General features: G+C 46.6%; 1 pseudogene; it reads right to left on the bottom strand.

The window, feature by feature from the left end:
• Positions 1-4,488: 4,488 nt before the first annotated feature.
• The window catches only part of LOC134390173 (ski oncogene-like), a 35,401-nt pseudogene continuing 17,228 nt past the window's right edge, over positions 4,489-22,661 (bottom strand).

The raw sequence follows: 22,661 nt of genomic DNA, 5'->3' as shown, positions 1-22,661 counted from the left end.
ACATTTTAAATTAAGGCACCAAGTTTTAAAGACACTTAAATTCAGGGATTATCTAGACCAGTTACCATGAGCTATCTGATTTAGCATGTGTCCTTGTTACATAAGAGTAGACCAAAATTAAAGTTTGAATTTTTAGAGGAATAAGACATCCATTACCATCATATTGGTTTTATTTGCAGCCATGAAACTTGATTACTTATACTATATTTAAATTTTTTGTCTTACGTTTTTTTTTTAAAGTAATAAGATCCAATTAACCAAGAGAAAAGTATGATCCAGAGGGACTCTAGCTATGTGTTGGACAAAATGATGTGGCAGGGTCTCTGTTAACTGGAAATATATGCCCAACTTAAGGACGTTTAGACTGGTAATATTTAAAAACACTACGAGTCAAACAAGAAATGAGACTGCCAACATCCTGTCTTTCTTGAAGCAGTAAGAACTATTGAAGCTTTTTGAGGGGGTTGTTATCTGGTGGATTTTGCAATAGAATTTCTATGGCTGACTCTTTCTGACTGCATTATTGCAAATTTCTTTAAGGCTTCCCATTATTTCTAATATGTCTATTTCAGGTTGTTGCTACATTGCATGATGATGTTCAGCCTGGGCCAGATTTCTTTGGACTGTCATGGGAACCTGTACTTGTAACAGCATTCTTGGGAATTGTTTCATTTGGTATATTCTTCTGGAGAACTGTCCTTGTTGTGAGTAAATTAATTTATACTTTAACTCATAAATGCAAGGGATGTTTTATAATCACTGGCCCTTTTATTTGCTTCTTTTTCAGTAACATAAGTGCAAATTAATGATTATACTTCAAGCTAACCTCATAAAATAGTGTTCTAAAATTTGTCTTTTAGACTTAAGTGAATAAGATAACATGTATAAACTCAATTGGAAAAGTTCTATTTATGAATCCTTTTTATCAAAACCTAAAGATTAAGAATGAGGAGGGTACACAAATGCACTATTAGTAGAATTGGGAATTCATACAGCCACTCTGAAAAGTAGTTTAGTGATATGTATAAGAAGCCTTACAAATGGTCATATCCTTTTATATAGCATAATATCATGTCTAATTATCTGTCCTAAAGAAACTTCCAATCATGCATTAAAGATCATATACAAGGGCATTCAGTGGAAAAGTACTTATTAGACTGAAAACCTGTCACAACCTAAATGATCCCTATGGTAGGGGAATTGTTAAATTATTGTATATCCATATAATGGGATATAAGGTGGCTTTACATATTTCAAAGACATTGGAGCACAGAAAGTGCTCTCAATTTAACGTGAAGTGGAAAAAAGCAGAAACCAAGACTTTAAAGTATACGTAAACTGTGTGTTATATAAAACACATATGTACACACACACACACACACAGAAAAAATGCTGCAAGGAAATACAATAGAAGGATAAAAATTCTCATATCTACGAGATGAAGTAATTTTTCAGTTTTTTCCCCTAACATATACAAGTGTTTGCCAGATTTTCTGATTTGATGATGTGCTCAGAAAATATCTTATTTGGAAATGCAGATTATATAATTTTCAGACACTATTAAATTTTTTTATCCTTTTTTTCTGTACAGAATTTGACTTTCAGACATATATATGTATGTATATGTGTGTATACTCCTACATACATTTTCTCATACTGTATGTCGTTCTGCTTCACACTTGTTTCACATAATTGCGGGAAATTATTCTGTGTAAGTGAACTGTGCAAATGAAAAGTTTTCATTTGAAACTTAACAGTTAAAGTGTCCAAAAGCACTGAATGCAATTCTTTCTAAAACTGTGTACTGTATTGTTTTATTAATTTCTTAATTATATTACATTGGACATATTATTGTTAATAAGTTTCCTCTCCTTGCCCAATTGATTGTAAAATCACTCCTAAAAGAAGGATTTCTTTTGCCTGGATTCTCCAACCTCATGAGGTTTTTCCTCAGATAAAAGGAAAAGGGGAGAATAAAAGTGTGAACAGAAGGGGAAAAGGTGAAAACATTTTATATTTCCTACTCTTCTCTCTCCCATTTATAAAAACCCTAACACCTGTTTTGATTGGCACAAGGTTATGTAGTCTCTTTGTCCCGTTGCTTCTCAGCCTTAGCATTTGCCTTTTGGAAGCCTGGTCCCAATGTGACTTTTAGTTTGGGTGAAAGGGAGCAAAGGAAGCTTACTCTCTCATTAGCTAGGCTGTGACAGTAGAGAAATAGCCATTTCTTTCCATGTTGGAATTTTCTGAATGCATTTTCCTGGAACAGCATTATTGTAAGTGGTGTTCAGATACTGTAGTAATGATGAGATACCATGGATGATTTTGTGGACTGGTCTGAAAATCCCATCACCATTTATAACATTTGAAAGGGGAAATGTATTTGGAGTTCTAAAGAAATGCAGTAGTATTTTTTTTTTAATTAGTTACTGCTTGGATTTTATTATGCTGTAAATTTAGAGCTGTCTTCAGGGGGCGATTTAGTTTTTACACTTTTAGAAAGATGTTAGCTATTGTTTCTCTTGTCTCTTGTGCATTTGGCTCTAGCAGTCTTCCCTTCCCTGTCAGATGTATGATCACTGTTTATAGTGGCCTGGGAAAATTAAACGATCTAACTCATGAGAAGTATTTCTTCTTCTTTTTTTTTTTTTTTTTACTAAATGCCCTGTTTATTTGGCAGACAATTTCAGAAATGTACAGTCACAATTTGTAGGCTGAGAAATCTCTGTGGAGTTGTTCCTTCACAACTACCCTTCACAAAAGCAGTAATGACAGCTTCTCGGCACATTAACCAGTCATTTTTGTTTGAAGTGAACATAGTGAGAATGGATTTTTCATTCCTTTTTATTCTCTGCATTTTAAATATGGAAATGAAGAGCTACTGTGGTGAATGGAGGGAGTGACTGCCTTAGAGGGACATCACAGTGTGTGTGGTGTGGCTTCTTTATTAATCAGGAGTCATCTCCATTGATAACCTTTGACAGTCCTCTTGCTTTTCCCTTCCATTCGCAGACACAAGTTTCACTCACTGTCACTGTCACTTGGAGAGGCCACAGTCAGAAGAAGACGGCCGGCCTTGGAAGATGGAACATACCCAGCCCACAACCTCCAGCGAATGACAACATTAGTCACCTAATTAACACAACAGTAACAGGGTTTTGAAGAGCTGTGCCTGGCGGGTACTGGGGTCCAAACCCTTGACCTCTACAGGCATCTTCTAGAGGTGATGCTGCCCGGTGCAGGTGGATGCCCCCTACCCACCTGCACATGCACCAACTTGACCCCAAGCCCACGTCAGGGACGCAGCCTGATCAGATTCACGCATGTGCAAAGGTGCTCGCTGTGGCATGTAGGGAACATGGCAGCCACTGAGACCAGGGGCCAGAGCCCATGGTGCCAGCCCAAGATTCTGACAGGCTTTCTCCCAGAGTGTGGGCTGAGGGTCAGGTAAGGCAGCATCCCAACCACAACCAGCCAGTGACCACATGTGCACGAGGCGCCAGCACTGCCTAGAAACCCGACTTCAGGAGCCTCAGTGTCATGGCAAAACGCACTGGTGTGGTCAGTGAGGCATAGTGAGCCCACCGGGGCCCCTGACCATGCAGCGCCAGGCAGGACATGGCCTCCACGGACCAGCGGCAGGGTTCCTGGCCCTCCACATGGGCAAGATCCGCTAATGCAAGCCAGGAGGGCCCATGGTCCTGGCCAAGCCCCAACCAGGACCTGCAATCTCACCATGGATTTGTCACTTCCCCCTGGATATTCTCACAGTCTGCTTGCCAGTCACCCAACCTGGGAACCCCACATTTGTGTCACCCCACTCAGGCACTGAAGACGCCATCCTGAAGACTGGGGTCATGGACATACAAGGGCTCAAGTTCATGAGAGGAAGCAGGGCTGGGGCTTTGTCACCACCATAGGCAGAAGAGCGAGGACGGGAGCCGCACCATCTGTCCCCAGCCCTGGGCTCACAAGGACCCTGGAAGGAGTGCCCCCTTTCTGCTGAGGTCCCAGGCGCCAGCTGCAGAGGGACGTGCCAAGCAGGACGTGGGACCAGAGAACAGAGACTCTCCCCATGCACACTTCCCAGGACCCAGTGCCAGGCAGGACAGAGCGGGGAGGCCAGCAGCAGCACCGACAACAGGAGAGGCAGAGCTTCCCGCGCCTGAGGCTGCCCCAGGTGGGGCTCGAGCACCACCAAACAGACCTCCCTCATCTGTTACCAAGATAAAGGGCCAAATGGCTGTGGGGTCATCTCAGAAAGAAAGAGCCCTGTGACATTTGCAATTTGAATACTGGTGGCGACATAAAAAATGTCTTTATGGAGAAGGCAAAGAGCCTGTGTTTTCAGGTGCTCTTTCAGGGCAGCTGGTTATTTTTACTACTGTCAGGACAGTTTTCCTGATTTAAGACCTGGCGTTCCTGCCCCCTGACCATCTCCCTGGGTAGACGCACACCCCCAGCATCTAGCTCCAGTGGCAGAAAGGCTCAGCGGCACGTGGGGGCATGGGAGGGCTTCATAGGAGCGAAATATCTTACCTGCTCCAGGGTCCAGAGGAACAGGCCAGCACATGCAAAGAAGGGAAAAGGGAAAAAGAAACTAGATTCACATGCACACCAACAGAATACTGGAGTAGCAACAGGAAAGTTTGGGTTCTGATAAAACGTACAATTACATTAAAGACAACATTTACAAGACATGGTTGTATTTAAGGGCTTTTTGGCCAATTACAATGCAAAAATATGAACCAACTCACTCTCTATTATGTAAAAAAGTCACAAAGGGCTTCCCCGTGCCTCGGCTGGGAAAGGGGCCTTGTGTGGGTCTGTGGAAAGGGGACCCACACACCGCTGGCGAGTGCAGATGCAGAGCCACAGCCGCCCCTTCGGACGTCATGTGGAAAAGGCCCTCTTCCCACTGCTTTCCGAATCACTTGTTTAAGGAGGTGGCACAGTCTCCAGTAGCTCTGGTCCCTGTTCACCTTAAACTTGGAGATGCATGTGTATTTTTGCTTGATTTTTAGCACTATTTTGTGCTACTGTAACATTTAACCTTGGTGGCTCACCATTCAGACCTTTCTGTAGCTTTTTAATCCCATGAAAGGCCAGGGCCCTCCTTGAAGCTCCAGTCCCACCCGACAGTGTGCAAGACAAGAGGTCGTGAGAACACAAGACGCAGCAATGAAAATCAGAGCAGTGACCTTTTTAACTGGTCCCTTTGCAGGGCAAGAGCCAGGAGAGGGTGACAAGCAGGTGGGGGCCCCATGACCCTCAGCTCAGCAGCCCCTGCACCTGCCCGGGAAGAGAGCACCCTGTGGAGAAAAAGGAATGAAAGAAACAGCAAACATGGGCCACCCTTCCCGTCCCAGCACCCTGCCTCTTGTTTAAGGGACCAGGTATGCCTTGAAAAGCCACTTTCTGGAAACACCACCAGCCGGGCCTCCCCGGGGTGTCAGCCTCTTGAACCATCAGCACAAATGTTGTCAGAAGCCTCCTGGTCCTTCAGCAATTGGCCTGGATGTGAGGGAAGGGGTGGCAGGGGCGCCCTTGACCACTAGAAGCTGCTCTAGGGCAGAAGGGCCACAATCTCTGCCCAGGGAAGACCTGCGGGGACAGCAAGGGGCCCCAGGTGCTGGCAGGGCTCAAAGGGACAAAGGTTTTCATGGGCGAGAGCAGCTGAGCATAAATGGTGAGCGCCTGGCGTCAGCCCGGGTCAAGGTGGCCCACACAAAGCCCCCGTGAGGAGCAGCCTTCTGGTGTTCCTCCCAAAATGTGCCATTAACCTCAGACTTTAACCTCGCAACTGCAAACTGTGTGCGTGATGGGACCTTAAATAGGTCCTCTTAAAAGGAAAGCTCAAAAAGGGAATGTACAACAGTCACATGCTCACTAAGTCCAAGACAGATGCCACACAGCCCCTCCGTCAGGCTCAGGCAACAGGGCAGAGCCAACTCCCAGCAGGGGAGGCCACCATCTTCCCACAGCTCCTAACCACAATGGACTTCTGTGGACAGGTGCCAAGTTTCCTCTGTTCAACAAGCACCTGAGAATACATGCTCCTGAGCACCTGGAGCCACCGGGGAAGGTGCTGCTGGGGCAGGGGGGGGGCAGCGGTGATGACCAGCCTGGCTGGAAAGTGCGGGGTCTGTTCTTCTCAGGGACTGTCCTGGGCACCCACAGTCCCCCATTACCCAAGCTAGCACAAAGCCCGCCTTGGCTCACAAATGCCCTCACTCCCATCGGGTGACCCAAGTGCTGGGTGTGCTGAAGGGCATGACCCTCCAGTCCTCAACGGCCCTGCAGTGTACCCACAGCCCCAGCCCAGGGTCAGGTGCTTGCTGGGGCCATCAGGTCAGTTCATTCACACGGGAATGCCCACCCTGTGATGTGGGCACCCAATCCAGCCTATACCAGCCCAGGATGGGGAAAGGTGCTCTTGATATGGAGAGGCACTCCAGCGAACTTGTCTGTCCCATGGCTGGCCCAACTGGAGAGTCCTGCAAAATACCAGCTGGGACTTCGACAATCACACTGTCTGTACCCCGCCCCCCAGGACAGGATACGAACAGGAAGGGAAGTGAGGAATGTCCGGCCAGATCCAGCCCCTGTGTTCCTGTCCCACCTCTGGCCCCTCTGGGGAGACAGGACAGCCTGAACTTTTCACCTTGGGAACAGACACCCAGAGAAAGGCCACAGAGGTGTCTGCCTAGGAAGCAGGGTAGGGCAGCCTCCTGACCATCTGCAGCTTTTCCCCTACCATTCCCCCCTCCAAAAATGTGTATTGCCCGTTTTACAATCACCAGATGGCACCCCAGGAACTGCAGGCCCCTCATCACCCACCCACTGTGACCACCTGACCTCTCATAAAGAGGACAAAGCCCAGGACCTGTGGCCACGCCCCCGGGCCCACAATGGATCAACACAGGACGCTTCAGGTCAGCAGGGCTGCATCTTGGGCACCATCCTGGGGCTGCCCCAGACCCCAGGACCACCATGGGAGGGAGCTGGAAGATGAGGATTCTGTGCACAGGACCATACACGAGCCCATCCCAGGGCTAGCACAGGCGCCACAGACAAGGAAGGAAGGAGGACTGTGTCCAGGACCGGCCATGGAGGCTGCTTCCCCAGAGCTTATTTTTATCAGCAAAGCACCTTCAGCCCACCACGAGGCCCCCACCCCTCATGAGTGCCATGCTTTAGGGCAGCAAAGCTCATTGTCATGACCAACGAACAAGACATCGTCACATCCTTTAAACACAGACGACACCACCTGCAACATGGCTTCACTTTAGGAAAGGCCACAGACAGCTGAGCCGGGCCTGGGATGCAGGGCATCCGTGCCCCCAGGTCTAAGTTTACACTCGTGTACCTGCAAAATCCACTGTCACCATCCCGCTCACTCTACCCAAGGCATGGCCACGACAAGGCCCTTCCCTCCCTCCTGGAGCTGAATGTGCAGAACGACATCACAACACAGCAGTAGGGGCTCCCAGGCCCTGCCACACTGCCCCACCAGTCTCCACACCCCTCCTACTGCAGCTGCTCTTCAGCTGTGCTCACAGCCTCTCATGCCTCTGCTGCGCAGCCCTCATGAGCCAGAGGGATACTGGAAGTCTCACCTGTGCCAAGGAAGAAAATTAGGTAAAACTCTCCACTTGGCTAGAGAAAAGAAACCCACCACAAGCCCCAGAACCAAACAAAACACGGCCCTGTGGCTGCCGTGCAGTTAGCTCAGCACTGCCTGGGGAGGCCGATGAGTCCCTGTCCACCTGGATGCACCTTGCCAGGTGGTGTGTGAGCTCTAGGGGAAACACTGAGAAGCCCCCTTTTCAAGAAGCCCATGTCGAGAGGCCACTTGTCCGTCAACCACAAGTACAGCAAAGCACCTTGGCAGGAAGCAAAACGCCCCTCAGGAGCAGTGACACTGCCACCGTCTCCTCTCCACTCCCACATTCAAAGCACTTTATTCCACACTTGGGTGCATCCTGTGGCCAAGGATGCGTGGCTCGATCCACCCCTGGCCCACCTCCAGAGCCCCAGCCCCTCACTCCACACCTGACCACAGCTTGTCTAGGGGCCTCCAAGGAGGAATCTGAGGGGTGAGAAACATGCACACTGGGCGGCAGCACAAAGGTCTCAATGGCCACCAGGAAAGCCCCACACAACAGCAGCAACACAGAGGCCCATCGGTGAGGGTCCTGCCACATGACATGCTCTATGCCACAGCTTCATGACCTGGAGGCATCTTGCCCAAGGCTGTGGAGTGAGACCAATTCCAGAACGCAAGCACCAGCTCCATGTAGGACTCTCACAATGGTCCTGAGCCCTGGCCCGTGGGAATGTGACATTCACAGGGTGTGGCCGCCACCTGGCCTGCAAGACCTCTGTCCGATGCCCAGGCAGCCACAGCCACCAGGGCAGCCACAGAGTGAAGGACTCCAGCCTGCTGGAAAGTTCTCCAGCCTCCCATCAGAGCCAGCCTTGGGTTCAAGCTGTGACCTGGACCTTCTAGCATGTCTCCCAGGAGATGCAGGGTGCTTCCATTCACTTGAACCTACTCACAGGCAGCATCACCACAGACCTCTGTCCTGAAACGGTCTGGAAGCAGAAAGCCCATGGAGTCAACCCACCACCCAAGACACCAGGCCACCAGGGCAGCTATGTTCTCTGCAGCTGGCTGTATCCCAGAAAGCAGGCTCGGGAGTGGGAATGGCAACACTGAGAGCCTCTCAGGCACTGCCCTCCTCTGAACCATCCTCTCCCGGTGCCCAGCCACCACCTGGCTTTAGATGACAATGGAACGCAGCACTGAATGCATGGTCCCCAAAACCCTCATGGCCCACACCCCCCGGCACTACCCTCAAACCTGGCCAAATCCCAAAGTCATCCACCAGGCCTTCTGCCCTAGAGGAAGTCCCTAGAACAAATGGGATATTTAACTGGGAAGAGTTTCTCTCAAGACAACATGAGAAGGTACAGGCCGTTCTCACTACTCTGCTCCAGCCGGAACAGCACCATGAACATGCCCCTTCCTCACTCTTAAAGGGATCAGACTGCCTGAAAATTTTGCAGACAAACAAAACATTCAATCTTCTCTCAGCTCAAGCTGAATTCTGAGTGGCACGTGGCAGTCCCCCTTCCTAACGGCCAGCATCGCCCACTCACACAGATGTTCCTGAGAGTGCGGGGACATCAACCTCACTGCAGAGCTGCACGGCACCAGCTTGATGCGGTCCCAAGTCTAAATAGTCAAAATCAGTGCACTATGTTCGCCGTTGCTCCCGATGGAAATGAAAAGGCGGTAATGAAGATGCACACAAAATGAACCCAATGTAGCCAAAATTATTTCAAAAGGAAACACATCTTCTCACAATGGATATGCCAGTCAGCACAATTCAGCAGCTTTTCAAGTCTGTCACCACAGAGCACGATTTGCTTACATTCCCCCTGAACTCGAGACACTCCCAAAGACCTGTCATCTCAAAGTCTCAAGTTATTCTTACTTTTTGCAGCTTTCAGTCCTAGAGTGACTGAGCAACAAGCGCACGACCACAGCCATGGCCTGGGGAGGAAAGCCTCTGTGCTCCGCAGGTCAGCCCAGACAAAGTGGCAGCAACGCCGCTGTTTTTTTTTTTTTTTTGTCCCATCTCTCCGATGTAGTTTATGAAGAGGGTGCCTGGTTAGAGAAGCTGGAAGTCATTAACAGACGTGGCAAAAACCACACTGTGATGAGAGGGCCCACTTGCAGCCAAGTTAGAGCTACGGGCACCCACCACCCTCCCACCTGGAACAGTGAAAACCCAGACAAGATACAGGAGGCAACGGCCCTCGAGAATCTGGGCATCAGGTGGCAAAGCATGGTGATCCCCAAGAGACAGACAACCCCGCTGAGCCCTCCACCCCCCAGCTCACTGCCTGAGAGAGTTTCCTGGCAGTGAGAGGATCTAGAAGGGACCCAGTGGACCCCCGGAGTTCAAAGGACGGAGCAGCACAGAGGAAAGCATGGCACAGGGGGAGCCCCGGGTCCACAGGGCCCCCCGAGAATTCAGCAGAACCAGATAAGGGCATATGAGTGAGGAAACTCCACCAGTCACTGAGAGGACCACAAGGAATAGGCCTGGGGTTCACATCCAGCTGGCAGTGGCCCCAGTGCCCATTGGGCAGACAAGAAAACCCCAAAATTCCTGTGGAAGTGGTAGAGAACTCAAAAGAGCCTTGCCTCAGTGGTGGGTAAAAACTAACCCTAGAGGGCCGAGCCCGTGGCGCTCTCGGGAGAGTGCGGCGCTGGGAGCACAGCGATGCTCCCGCCGAGGGTACAGATCCTATATGGGAATGGCCAGTGCACTCACTAGCTGAGTGCCGGTCACGAAAATGACAAAAAAAAAAAACTAGCCCTAGAATGAACCCTGCTCTGGAACCACCTAAGAAAGCTAAAGATAGACCCAGGAGGGTCAAAAGGTCTCCAACTAACTTAACTGCACCTCAGAACAAAGCTCAAGAAGATATAAAGAAACACAAAAACATTCAGCACCCAAACAGGTAAATTTCAAAATGTCTGGCATCCAAAAAGCAGGAAAATACGAACTGTAGTGAGGAGAACCATTGCTCAATTGAAACTGACCAGAACTGTCACAGACAAAAGAACTCACAGAAGACATTGGAACTGTTATTACAGCTGTATTCTGCATGTTTAAAAAGCTGAATAGAGACGTGAAAGATATGATCGAGTCCCAATTCAAACTTCTGGAGATGAAAACTACAATGCATGAGATGAAAAATGCACTAAGTAGGATTAACGGCAAAGTAGACACAGCAAAAGAGATGTGTGGACTTGAATACACAGTAATAAACTATCCAAAAACAAACACACAAAAAAGAACCCAAAAGGTGGAAAAGAGCACTGTGAGCCGGGTACTGCGGTACTTCAAAAGGCCCAACATATGGGTAACTGGGGGGCCCAGAGGAGACAGGGAGTAGAAAAAACATCTTTAGAAATCATGGCCAAAAATTTCCCAGACGTAACAAAAACTGTAAACCCCAAATGTTCAGTAAACCCCAAACACATGAAACATGAAGAAAACTACGGTGTGCATCATGATCAAGTGGCTGAAAAAAGTGACAAAGAGAAAATCTTAAGGGAAGACATGCTATGTAAAGAGGAACAAAAGGTCGTGAGCAGATTTCTCTTTGGAAACAACACAAGCAAAAAGATAGTGGAGCAGCATCTTTAATTAAAGTTCTGAAACTTTAAAAAAAAAAAAAAAAAGCTACAATTCATTACCAGCAGACTTGCACTACAAGGAACGTTAAAGGATATCCTTCAGTCAGAAGAAAAACAATACCAGATGGAATTCTATATCAACAAAAGGAATAAAAAGTAGCAGAATTGATAACTAATTGGTAAATATACAAGATTGTTTTTCACTAAAGTCCCTTTAAAAGATTGTTTAATCATAAACAATAACAATGCATTACAAGCTTATAACATATTTAAAAGTAAACTGCATGATAACAGGAAGCAAGGAGGGGAGAACGGAAATATCCTATAGCAAAGTTCCTATACTACAGAAGAAGTGCTATACTATCATTTGAAGGTAGGCCATGGTAAGTTAAACGCAATAAGTATAAAGGTGTTATCAGTCAGCCCTAGAGAAATCACGAAGATAGAAAGTATTTGATTAATCCAAAAGAAAAGGGAAATCATTCAAAAAGGAAAGAAGAACAGATGGGACAAACAGAAAATAACCGACAAGACAAAAGACTCAAACCAAATCTTATCAATAATCACATTAAATGTGACTGGAGTGAACACCCCAATTAAAAGGCAAAGATTGTCAGATTGGATTTAAAAAGCCATATGTGGCCTACAAAAAAAAACCTCATTTTAAATATAAGGACACAGACAGATTAAAAGTAAAAAAGTGGAATAAAAATACCATGCTAACAATAGTCAAAACAAAGCTATTAAAATACTAATATCAGACAAAGTAGATTTCAGAGCAAAAAATATTAACCAGAGACAATGGGAGACATTTTATGATAAGAGTCAAAGAACCAAAAAAGAAAATGACAACAACAACAACAACAACAACAAAAACTATACACTCTGATGCACCTAATAACAAAGCTACAGAACACATGAAGCAAGAACTGACAGAACAGCAAGGAGACAAATCTACAGGTGGAATAGATGTAAGCACCCTTCCCTAAGTAACGGACAGAGCAGTAGACAGAAAACCAGCAAAGATATAGCAGATTTGAAACACTGTCAACAACTTGACCTCATCAACATTTCTATAACACTCCCCCCAACAATGGGAGAATACACATTCTTCTCAAGTGCACACAGAATATTTACTGAGATAGACCATGCTTTGGGTCATAGAACAGGTCTCAACAAATTCAAAAAGACTCATATCATACAAAGGAAGTTCTCTCACTACAATGAAATTCAATTAGAAATAAGTAACAGAAATATCTCTGGAAAAATCCCAAAGGTTTGAAAACTAAATAACAAACTTTTAAATAACCCACACATGAAAGAAGAGATCAAAAGTCAATTATTATGAACTGAATAAAAATAAAAACAACATATCAGAATTTGTGGGATACCGGGCCGACCCGTGGCTCACTCGGTAGAGTGCGGTGCTGCTAGCGCCAAGGCCCCGAGTTCGGATCCCATATACGGAGGGCCGGTTCGCTCACTGGCTGAGCGTGGTGCTGACAACACCAAGTCAAGGGTTAAGATCCCCTTACCGGTCATCTTTTAAAAAAAAAAAAAAAAAAGAATTTGTGGGATACCACTAAAACAAGACTTAGGAGAAAACTCAAAGCACTGAATGCTTACATTGGAAAAAAAAGACTCCAAATAAATGATTCAGCTCCCAACTTAACTAGAAAAAGGGAAAATTCAACCCAAAGTAAGCCAAAGGAAATCATAAAGACCAAGATGTAAATAAATAAAAGAGAAAACATAAAAAATAATACAGACAATCAATGAAACAAAAAGCTGGCTCTTTGAGAAGAACAATAATAAAATTGATAAACTTCTAGACAGATAGATCTGGGGGAAAAAAGAGAGAGAGAAATACCAGCATCAGGAATGTGAGGCGTGGCATCACTACAGATTTCTAGGCTATTAAATGAATAGAGGAATACTATGAACAACCTTATGCCAATTAATTAAACAACTTAGACAAGTTGGGCAAATTACTTGAGTAACACAAACTAGCAACTCAAACTCAATAAACAGCAGACAACCTGTCAGCCTATGCCAGCAGAGTTAAAAACCTTCCACAAAAAACACACTTGGCCCAAGTAGGCTTCCATGGTAAGTTAGACCAAACATTTTAAAAAGAAATAGTAATTCTTTGAGAAAATTTAAGACGAGGGAATACTTCCCAAATCATTCTATAAGGCCAGCATTATTCTGATACCAAAACCAAAGACATTACATGGGGAAAAACAAAACACAGCAAAACGAGATACAGACCAATCACTGCCCCTCGTGAACAGAAATGCAAAAATTCTAAACAACATTTTAGCAAATGAAATTCAACAATATTCTAAAAGAACGATTCATCATGACTAAGAGGGAGTTTATCCCAGGAATGAAAGGTTGGCTTAACACTTAAAATCAGTGAATATAATTCACCATATTAATAAACCAAAAAAGAAAGATATTCACCATATTAGTCATCTCAATGAATGCAGAAAAAGCATTTGACAAAACCCAAAGCCCATTCCTGATTAAAGTAAACTACTAGAAATAGAATTCTAGGGACCTCCTCAGCCTAGTAAAGGGCTGACAAAAACCCAACAAGTAACATCATATCAGTGGTGGGGACTGCATGTCCTCCCCATTCTATTTAGCGCCATCCCGGAGGTTCCAGCTGGTACAGTCAGGCAAGAAAAAAGGCATCCAGATTGAAAAGAAAAAAACAAAACTGTCTTAATTTGAAGATGACATAATCATCTATGTAGAAATCTGATGGAATCTTCAAACCACTAAAACTAAGTGAGTTCAGCAAGGTTGCAGGCTGCAGGTTCAATACACAAAAGTCAACTGTACTGGCAACTTATAATCAGGAACAGAATTTTTAAAACAATACTGTTACAATAACAAAAAAAAGGAAACAAATAAATCAAAAAGTCTGACAAAAGATATGAAAGAACTGTGCACTGAAAACTACAAAACATCACTGAGAGAAATTTAAAACAACCCAAGTGGAGAGCAGTACTATAATCATGGTTTGCAAAACTCAATATTGTTTAGATGTCTGTTCTTCCCAAATTGATCTACAGAGCCAGTGCAATCACAAACAAAATTTCAGCGAGATTTTTCTCATGAAAATTAACAAACTGATTCTAAAATTCATATAGAAATGCAGAGGACCTAGCATAGCCATAACAACTGTGAGAAAGAAAAGTTAGAGAGCCAATGTTAGCTAACTTTAAGAACTGATATAAAGCTACAGGGATTAAAAACTGTGGGTTTTGATACAAATAGATCAACTGAACTCACACATGGAGAGCTGAGTTTTGACAAAGGCACAAAGACAATCCAGTGGAGGAATGACCTTCATAGCAAATGGTGCTGAAACACTGAACACCCTATGCAAAAGATAAATGAACTTGGATCCACACTTTGAAACATTCACAATAATTAACTCAAAATGGGTCACAGAATTAAAGCTTAAAGGTATAAAATTTCTAACAGAAAACAGGAGATAATCTTTGTGACCTTGATTTAAGGAAGGTTTTCTCAGCTAGGAAACCAAAGTCCAATCCAAAAGTACAAACTGAAAAATTGGACTAGATAAAAATTTTAAAATTCTATTCTTCATAAGACACTGTTAAGAAAACAGCCAGACAGGGAGAAAGTCTTTGCAAAGTATAAATGTGAAAAAAAGACTTATATCCAGAATATATAAAGAATGTAAAACTCAACAAGACAACAACACAATTTAAATCAGTGGGTAAAAATTTGAACAGACACTTCACCAAAGATGTATGGATGGCAAATAAGCACATAAAAAGATGCTCAGCATCGTTAGGTAAATGCAAATTAAAACTACAAGGAGATACCACTACACACCTATTAGAATGTCTAAATTACAAAGACTGACCACACCACGTGCTGGCGAGGATGTGGAGGAGCTACACTGCCGGTGGGAACGTGAAATGGTGTAACCACTTTGGAAGACAGTTCTGCAGTTTCTAAAAAGTTAATCATGAACACAATGTATTATCCAGCCATTCCACACCTAGGTATCTATACAAGAGAACAAAACTTGTTATTTCACCACTAGAACTTGCACATGAATGTTCATAGCACCTCTCTGTGTAATAGTCAGGAACTGGCAATAACCCAATGTCCCAACGGGTGAGCAGATAAATCGTGTGCGGCATCCACATGAGGGAGCACTACCCAGCCGTTAGAAGGAAGAGCTACCGACACGCAACCACACAGGACAGTCTCAACATAACTACACTGTGAGAGAAGCCAGACCAAAAAAAGAACACATCGTATGATTTCATTTACATAAAGCTGTAGGGAAGTTTCTGTGGCTGCCTGAGCAAGGGTGGGGCAGGCAGGGTGCCCACTATGGGTTGAAGACACTTCTGGATGATGGATAGGTTGATGATGTCCAAGCAGTGATTGTTTCACAAGTGCATACACGCATCGAAAGTTACCAAACTGCTTTAAATACATGAGTTTACCATATTTTAATTATACCTCAAAAAAGCTGCTTTAAAAAACAACCATACAGCAATTATCCCAACTACACCCTTTGTATTCTAGGATTTGTTTGTTCTCTTGCTTTAAACAATCTCCACAGGTCAACACAAATGTGAACTAGCAACGTAAGACCACCATTTCTTCTGTGGTTACCCCAAATATATCCTTTTCCATCCCAGAAAGTTTCACAAAAATTGTGCAGCACGGCATTACAACCATTTCTTTCTCTAGATCAGGAATCTTCAAGCTTTTCTTGGAAGAGCCAAATAATGAATATTTTTGGCTTTTCAGGCCGTGTGATCTCACAACTACTCAGTCTGCTGCTGTAGTGCAAAAGCAGCCATAGACAACACGTGCAATTATGGGCACATTCGTGTGTCAATAAAACTTTATTCACAAAAACAGGTGGGAGCTGGATTTGGCGCACAGCCACAGTTGGCGGAGCTGTAGATCTGGGGTTCCTGGAGCAGCAGCAGCAGCCACATCACCTGGGTTTTGTTATAAATGCGCATTCTCAGACCTGGGAGTCGAAGCTCTGGGAACAGGACCCAGAAACATGTTGTTTAAGAAGGTACCCCATGATTCCAAAGCCCCAGTTTGACTCACTGGTCCAGAAAACCTGCAGAATGATGGACTCATCCAAAACCCAAAATGAACAAAGCTTAGGTAAACTCTCAGCAGCTAAAAGCTACAGACCACACTCCCAGTAGAAACACTGGGCCGTGGGAAGTCTGGATTAAAAAACAGAAGTCAAGAACACTCATGGGGGTGGGGGTGGGGGCAGTGAAAAAGGAGGGAGGGGATGAGCCTCACTGAGCAACCTCCATTACTAACGGCTGGTGTTCCTTCCACTTCTGGACTGACCAGAGTTTCAAACCTTTGCAAAAAGCAACCCCAAATGCTTCACCTCACGTTCTTCCTTGACTCTGTGTCACTCAACAGAATTCATTGTTTAATCATGCCGTGGGGATGATTAAACCTTAAAATCTCAGAATTGGAGTATCTTGGTCATTCCTTCAAACATCAGTCAAGACTATACTATGCTGCAGACACTGAATGTAAGGATTCAAGGACGATGAGTCCTGCATGTACACACACACATGCATGCACACACCCACACTAGCATGAAATAAGTAGGACACTCCAAGAAAATAAAACCTGATGATCTGAGGATTACTTCTGGCTAAAGTCACAAATAATTGGCCTTACTGTATTTTCCTTCTTTTAAATTTTATTTTATTTTTAAAAATACAAAAACTATTGCTTACAATTTCAGAGGCTAGGAAGTCCAAAGTCCAGGGAAACACAGCTGGTGAATGTCTTGGTGGTGGTGACAGTGATGGCAGGTTATCGCATTGTGAATATGGTGGAGCAGAGAGAAAGCGTATTTTCCTTTTTAAAGCAGTTCTTTATGCCCTCTCTTCCTCAATGCTTAAAATGCAAACACTTACCTAAAAACTTTCAAATCCAGTGAAACATGTCAAGAAGATATAATAACTCAAAAGCATCATGAGGAAAGAAAAGCAGTTTCAAGATGGAAGAAGGAAAACACTTCAATCCCCTTCTCCTCTCAAAAATCACAAAAGCCCTGCTCTTCAATGGAGGAGGAACAGTCTTGACCTGTAGCATACACAGGGCAGGAGGCAGTGGGGAGGAGGCTGGGGCTGAGCCGCTGCAGAGGCAGGGGCCAAAGAACCATGCAGAAGAGTCCAGGGAGCAAAGACGCAGCTACCACAGGAGGTGGAAAGGAAGTTTCCAGGGAGTGAAATCAGGGACTGGTCTGAAAGTCTGCATGGGCAACAGTTGGGGGGAGGGGCTCCCTGGGGCCTTGCCACCCCCCTGCTGCCCAACAGCATTTCAGTTTTGACGTGACCCGTCAAGAATTGCCAACCCAGGGAAAGCTGCCCCTTTAAAGCCAAGGTCTGAAACCAACCAGAGAAGAGAATTCAGGAGAACCAACAGAAGACACTGTCAATATAAACATCATTAATAGCTGTGGAAGTAACAGGCAAGAAACACATCCAAAAACAAAACAGGTGGGGGCTTTTACAAAATACACAAAGAACAAAAAAGGACATCTTAGAAACTAAAAGACATCACAGAAACTAACACACAGAGGGAGAAAGCAGTGCAGCTATGGCAGCTAGAGGACCAGCCGTCCAAGTGGAACACAACCCAGCCAGGAGGGGCTCCAAAGGAAAACAGAGGAACAGAACAGCAAAGAAGTGCCACTAACACGATCCTGAAAATGGGGGCATGAGCCCCCTGGGCCCAGTGGGTGCCCAGCACAGGACCAAAATCGCCTGGCCTAAAGGTCAGACACGGGGATCAAGAGAAGGTCCTGAAAGCTCCCACAGGACAGAGGCAGGTTACATGCCATGGCCAGAATCAGAGGGTATTGGAATTCTCCACTAGGACACTGGAGGCAAAATGCTGAGAGCAAGGTCAACTGAACATCCTGCTCTTAAACCAAAAACCACAGGGTGGAAAATTAAACATTCAGCTGTGCAAGATCCAAAGTACCAACCTCCCAGGCGCCTGTTCACACACATGCTGTGGTCATTCAGATGAGGGAATGAACCCTGGAGGGGGGCTCCTGGAACCCCACACTGGGCAGAGGCCCAGAGACACCAAGGGCAAAGAAAAACCCAGGAGCAGCAACTAGCAACAAGAGGGCAGGCGGAGGGGACCAGCAGGCCATGTGGCTGCTGGATCACACAAACAATTGTGCAAAGAGGCAGGGAATAGCGCCAGAGCAAGCACGTAGCCAGAGATCCTGAGAAAGCCAAGCAAGTGAGCAAAAGCATGAGGACCAACTCCATAACACAAAGTGGAGAGGAAATAAGGTCAGACACGCAACTTCAGGGCAGAGTGTTCCCAACAGGAAATGAGGGCAGGACACACAGTGGTGTCTAGACAGGAAACGAGGTCAGGACACACATACATAGGAAATGAGGTCAGGACACACTGTGGTGCAGACAGGAAATGAGGTCAGGACATGCAGTGGCCCAGAAGGAAATGAGGTCAGGACACACAGTGGTCTAGAAGGTCAGAATACCCAGTAGTCTCAACAGGAAATGAGGTTAGGACACACCATGGTCTAGATGGAAAATGAGATCAGGACACATCACGGTCCACATAGGAAATGAAGTCAGGACACACAGTGGCCCAGACAGGAAATGAGGTCAGAACAGAGTGGTCTAGACAGGAAATGAGGTTAGGACACATCATGGTCTAGATGGAAATGAGGTCAGGACACACCGTGGTGCAGACAGGAAATGAAGTCAGGACACAGAGTGGCCCAGAAGGCAATGAGGTCAGGACACACAGTGGCCCACACAGGAAATGATGGGAGAAGATGCCACTGAGTCCTAGTAATCAGCAGAAAGAATGGATTTATCAAAACTGGAGATGCAGTGATGTTGGCATGTGGGAGCTCTGAACAGCTGAACTGAAGGTCAAACAGCACCGTGCTGGTCCCTCAGTGACATGGGGTTGACAGAAGAATACTCAGCAAGAATGGAAAAGTACCTGCCTGTAGCTGACTTGGGGAGGACAGGATGGGGACACCTGCATGTTTTCATTTGACTTCTGGCACTCTGACTCTAGCTACTGTCCATGGATTCCTTAAATGACTACAAAAGAGAAGAAGAAACCCCGTATAATGGTATGACAGACCAAACAAAAGGAGAAGTGGCCTGAACTTGACTACTGGGTATGCAGGGTGGGGCAGCCAGTCCGAACCAAGCATCACACAACTGAGAGGTGACACTGCTGGGCAGCACCAGGCTGCCATCACCTGAAGGCCCCCTGTGCCCAACTGGATGGCACAGGCATCTAGAGGAAAAGAACTACCATCTTGGTCTCTTGTCTCCATTCTCAAAAACCACCTAGAGCTCACTGAGACCGTAGGGACCCCACAGGTATGCAGCAGAGGGGCCACATGCATCAAGTGAATGTGTTGATGGCCTGTACTGTCCTATCGCAAATGCCCAGAGTCACATCCAAACAGCCTAGCCAACTGTGATGTCGTCAAGAATAAATAAGATTCCAAGTCAGCTCCCACAGCCAGTTCCACTTCACCTATGCACAGGCACCGCACCAGGCAGGCAACATACCGATCACATGTGCACGAGGACAGACCAACAGCCAGTGGGCTGCAATTTCAATATGTCCAGAGTGAATTCTGAGTAAATGAAGAGGAAATGCAGCCAAATCAACATCAAAATAGGATCTTCAGCTTTCACAGTCAGCAATTCCTAGAATCAGGCAGAACTGAGGCAGCTGCAGGGCTGCTCAAGGGACAGGGCATAACAACACAGGAGGCCACAGGGAGGAGGGCAGAGCCAAGTCGTCCTGCCCCTTGGTCAGCTCCAATGTGGGGGACGCAGGCCCAGGCCAGCATTTCCAGCAGGTGCACCCAGGCAGGCCATCACCTCCTCCACACAGAGGCCTCCTAGACCCTTCAGAATCAATGTCTCCAGGTGAACAGCAATTCCTATGTGTGCCCAACACTTCGCAGGGGCAGCACCAGCCCAGACTGTCATAACTGTGAACCTGCCAGGAGCACCTGCAGCAACGATTCTGACAGAGAACAATGTGGTGCAGCTTGGGACACCTGAGCACCCATAAGGACGCTCGAGCACTTGAGCCCTGAACACTGGCTGAGAACCACGGCCTTGAAAGGCTGCACGGCCCTCGCCTCCTCCTCCTGCTACAAGGGCAAGGCTGCAGCCAGGGAACAGTTCTTCCACCAAAGCAGACGCTGACAGCTCAGCAGGGTGCCCGCAGGAAGATGATAGGCATGCTGTCATGAGGTTTTTTATCTCATGAGATGAGCATCTAGAACACAGAACTTTCTACTCCTGCAATGAGAGCTCCATGGGCAGCACCCTGTACCTAGGTGTCCATGAGCCACCAGAGCTGAACCCCCAGCAAGGCCTTTGCTTACGCTGCCACCCCAGCAGACTCCTCACCATATCCATCAACATGGATGTCTTCAGACAGGTCTCAGAATCACACAACCTCCTCTGCTCCTGCATGGAGCACAAAGAGCATACCTACACGTGGGCCTCGTGCCAGGTCCGTACGGAGGGGTGCGTGGCCTTGCCTCCCCAGGCCTCTGCAGATACAATGGACAGGGACATCAGAGGCGGCACACAGACTCACTAGAAAGCATCAGCCAGTTCTTGCCTCCTAGTCCTCTCAAAGTGATGTTTTTTCCTTTGCTTCGTACCATTTCTAACTGCTAGCAGTAGGGAGCATGTGGCTAATTTACAAATAAATGCACCTGTGCAGGGAACATGTCCTCAAGAAGAGAAGCGAAGCCCCCGGGGACGCCAGCATCCTCTGGGACGTGCGTGTGCACGGGGGGGGGGTTATTGAGAGAACACGTGTGTGTGCTCTGTACACTGATTCCTCACAGTGCCTGTCTGAGGACAGACCTGGGCTCACATGCTCCTTTGCCCCCAAGAAGGCCTGGACGGGCCTCTCTCTGGGTGTAAACAAACAAAGGGGTACATCAAAATTAAAATAAAAAGATGACTCTCAGGACACCTCTTTAAGGATGACTCCAGACTCCCCAGACCTTTGGAGCCTCCAGGCTTCTCCCCCATGACACCCACTTTTGTTAAATGTGGTGGCTGGTGTTAGAGATGGTGGTTCCAGCCCAAGTCTGGGTGTTCTGGATTCAGATCACGGAGGCAGTGTGTGGAGAGCTATATTCACAAGGCGTGACTCACGTCATAAAATATTGATTCCACATCAGTAATCCTCACTTCCTTTGTGTAACGCTCAAAATTTCCAGCCTTCTGTTGATGAACTGGAACCCCTGGAGGCTCTTCCAGAGAAGCTGACACCTGCCTGGCGCTGGTCCAAAGGAAGAGCCCACACCCGAGCTCAGGAACGGTTGTGGGGATGCCGGCCTGACTCTCTGGAGGACCACATTAGACAGCCATTCACTTCTCCAAGCTCCATCCTCTCTTTGGCCCTGATCACTGAGTCACTTGAGGTTTAAAGTCATGGCTTTGCTTTGAGGTCAGCAGCTCCAGCAGACAAAAGCCTGCAGTAGGGAGAAAACACAGAACCATGTGGGGACCCTTCAGGGAATGCCAGATAGGACCACGGGCCCAGGATGATCCCAGAAAGGGGAGTGCAGCCCAGCACCAGGACCTCCGGGACATGGGCAGCCCCCAGCTGCCACAGGCACCAGCTCAGGAGCCCTGTGGGGCCTAAAGGACCCATCAGCTTTGCCAAAGTTGAGCCCCATCGTACAACAACAGCCACTCCACTCAAGACTTTCCTGCTTTTCCTAGAGCAGCTGGAAATGAACTGAGCTAGTCATTACCTCATAGGACTTCCAAAAATTAAAGGTAGGATAAGGTTTAAAACTGGACAAGAAAGGAGAGTTTTCAGTCCTCAGTATCTGAAGGAGCCACCATCCACCCCAGTCCGCTTTTCTCCCTCCGACCCCACTCACCCAGATGGGGCCACACAACCCTGGGGGAGGACCTCGGGAGGCCTCGCAGTCAGGTGCGCAAAGCACAGCAAGAGGAGCATGAGTCCCCGCGTGCCTCGGCCTGTCTGGGCACAGACACTGCCAGGGACAGTGAAATGTCAATGGGGCACAACAGCAGGGAGGCCTCCGGAGAAAGGGCCAGATAAGCTGCACTCGCCATGCTGTGCCCACAGCCAAGGAGCAGAGAGGGAGTCCAGCAAAGAGAGGAAGGTGTTCGGTTGTAAATGATCAATGACAATGAGGCCTGGAAAAATGGCCAATGTTCATGTGCAGAAAAATGCCTTGCTGCTCATTTTTCTAGAAAAGCCGTCTTGTGCAGGCACAACTTTGTGATTGAGACTTGAGAATCTGTCAGATAAACTGGGCTTTGCCAGTGACATGTGGCACCTCAGCTGCCTGGCA

The sequence above is a fragment of the Cynocephalus volans genome, chromosome 11 (assembly GCF_027409185.1).
Source record: "Cynocephalus volans isolate mCynVol1 chromosome 11, mCynVol1.pri, whole genome shotgun sequence".
Classification (NCBI taxonomy): domain Eukaryota; kingdom Metazoa; phylum Chordata; class Mammalia; order Dermoptera; family Cynocephalidae; genus Cynocephalus; species Cynocephalus volans.
This window is presented reverse-complemented; position numbering and strand designations above follow the sequence as displayed.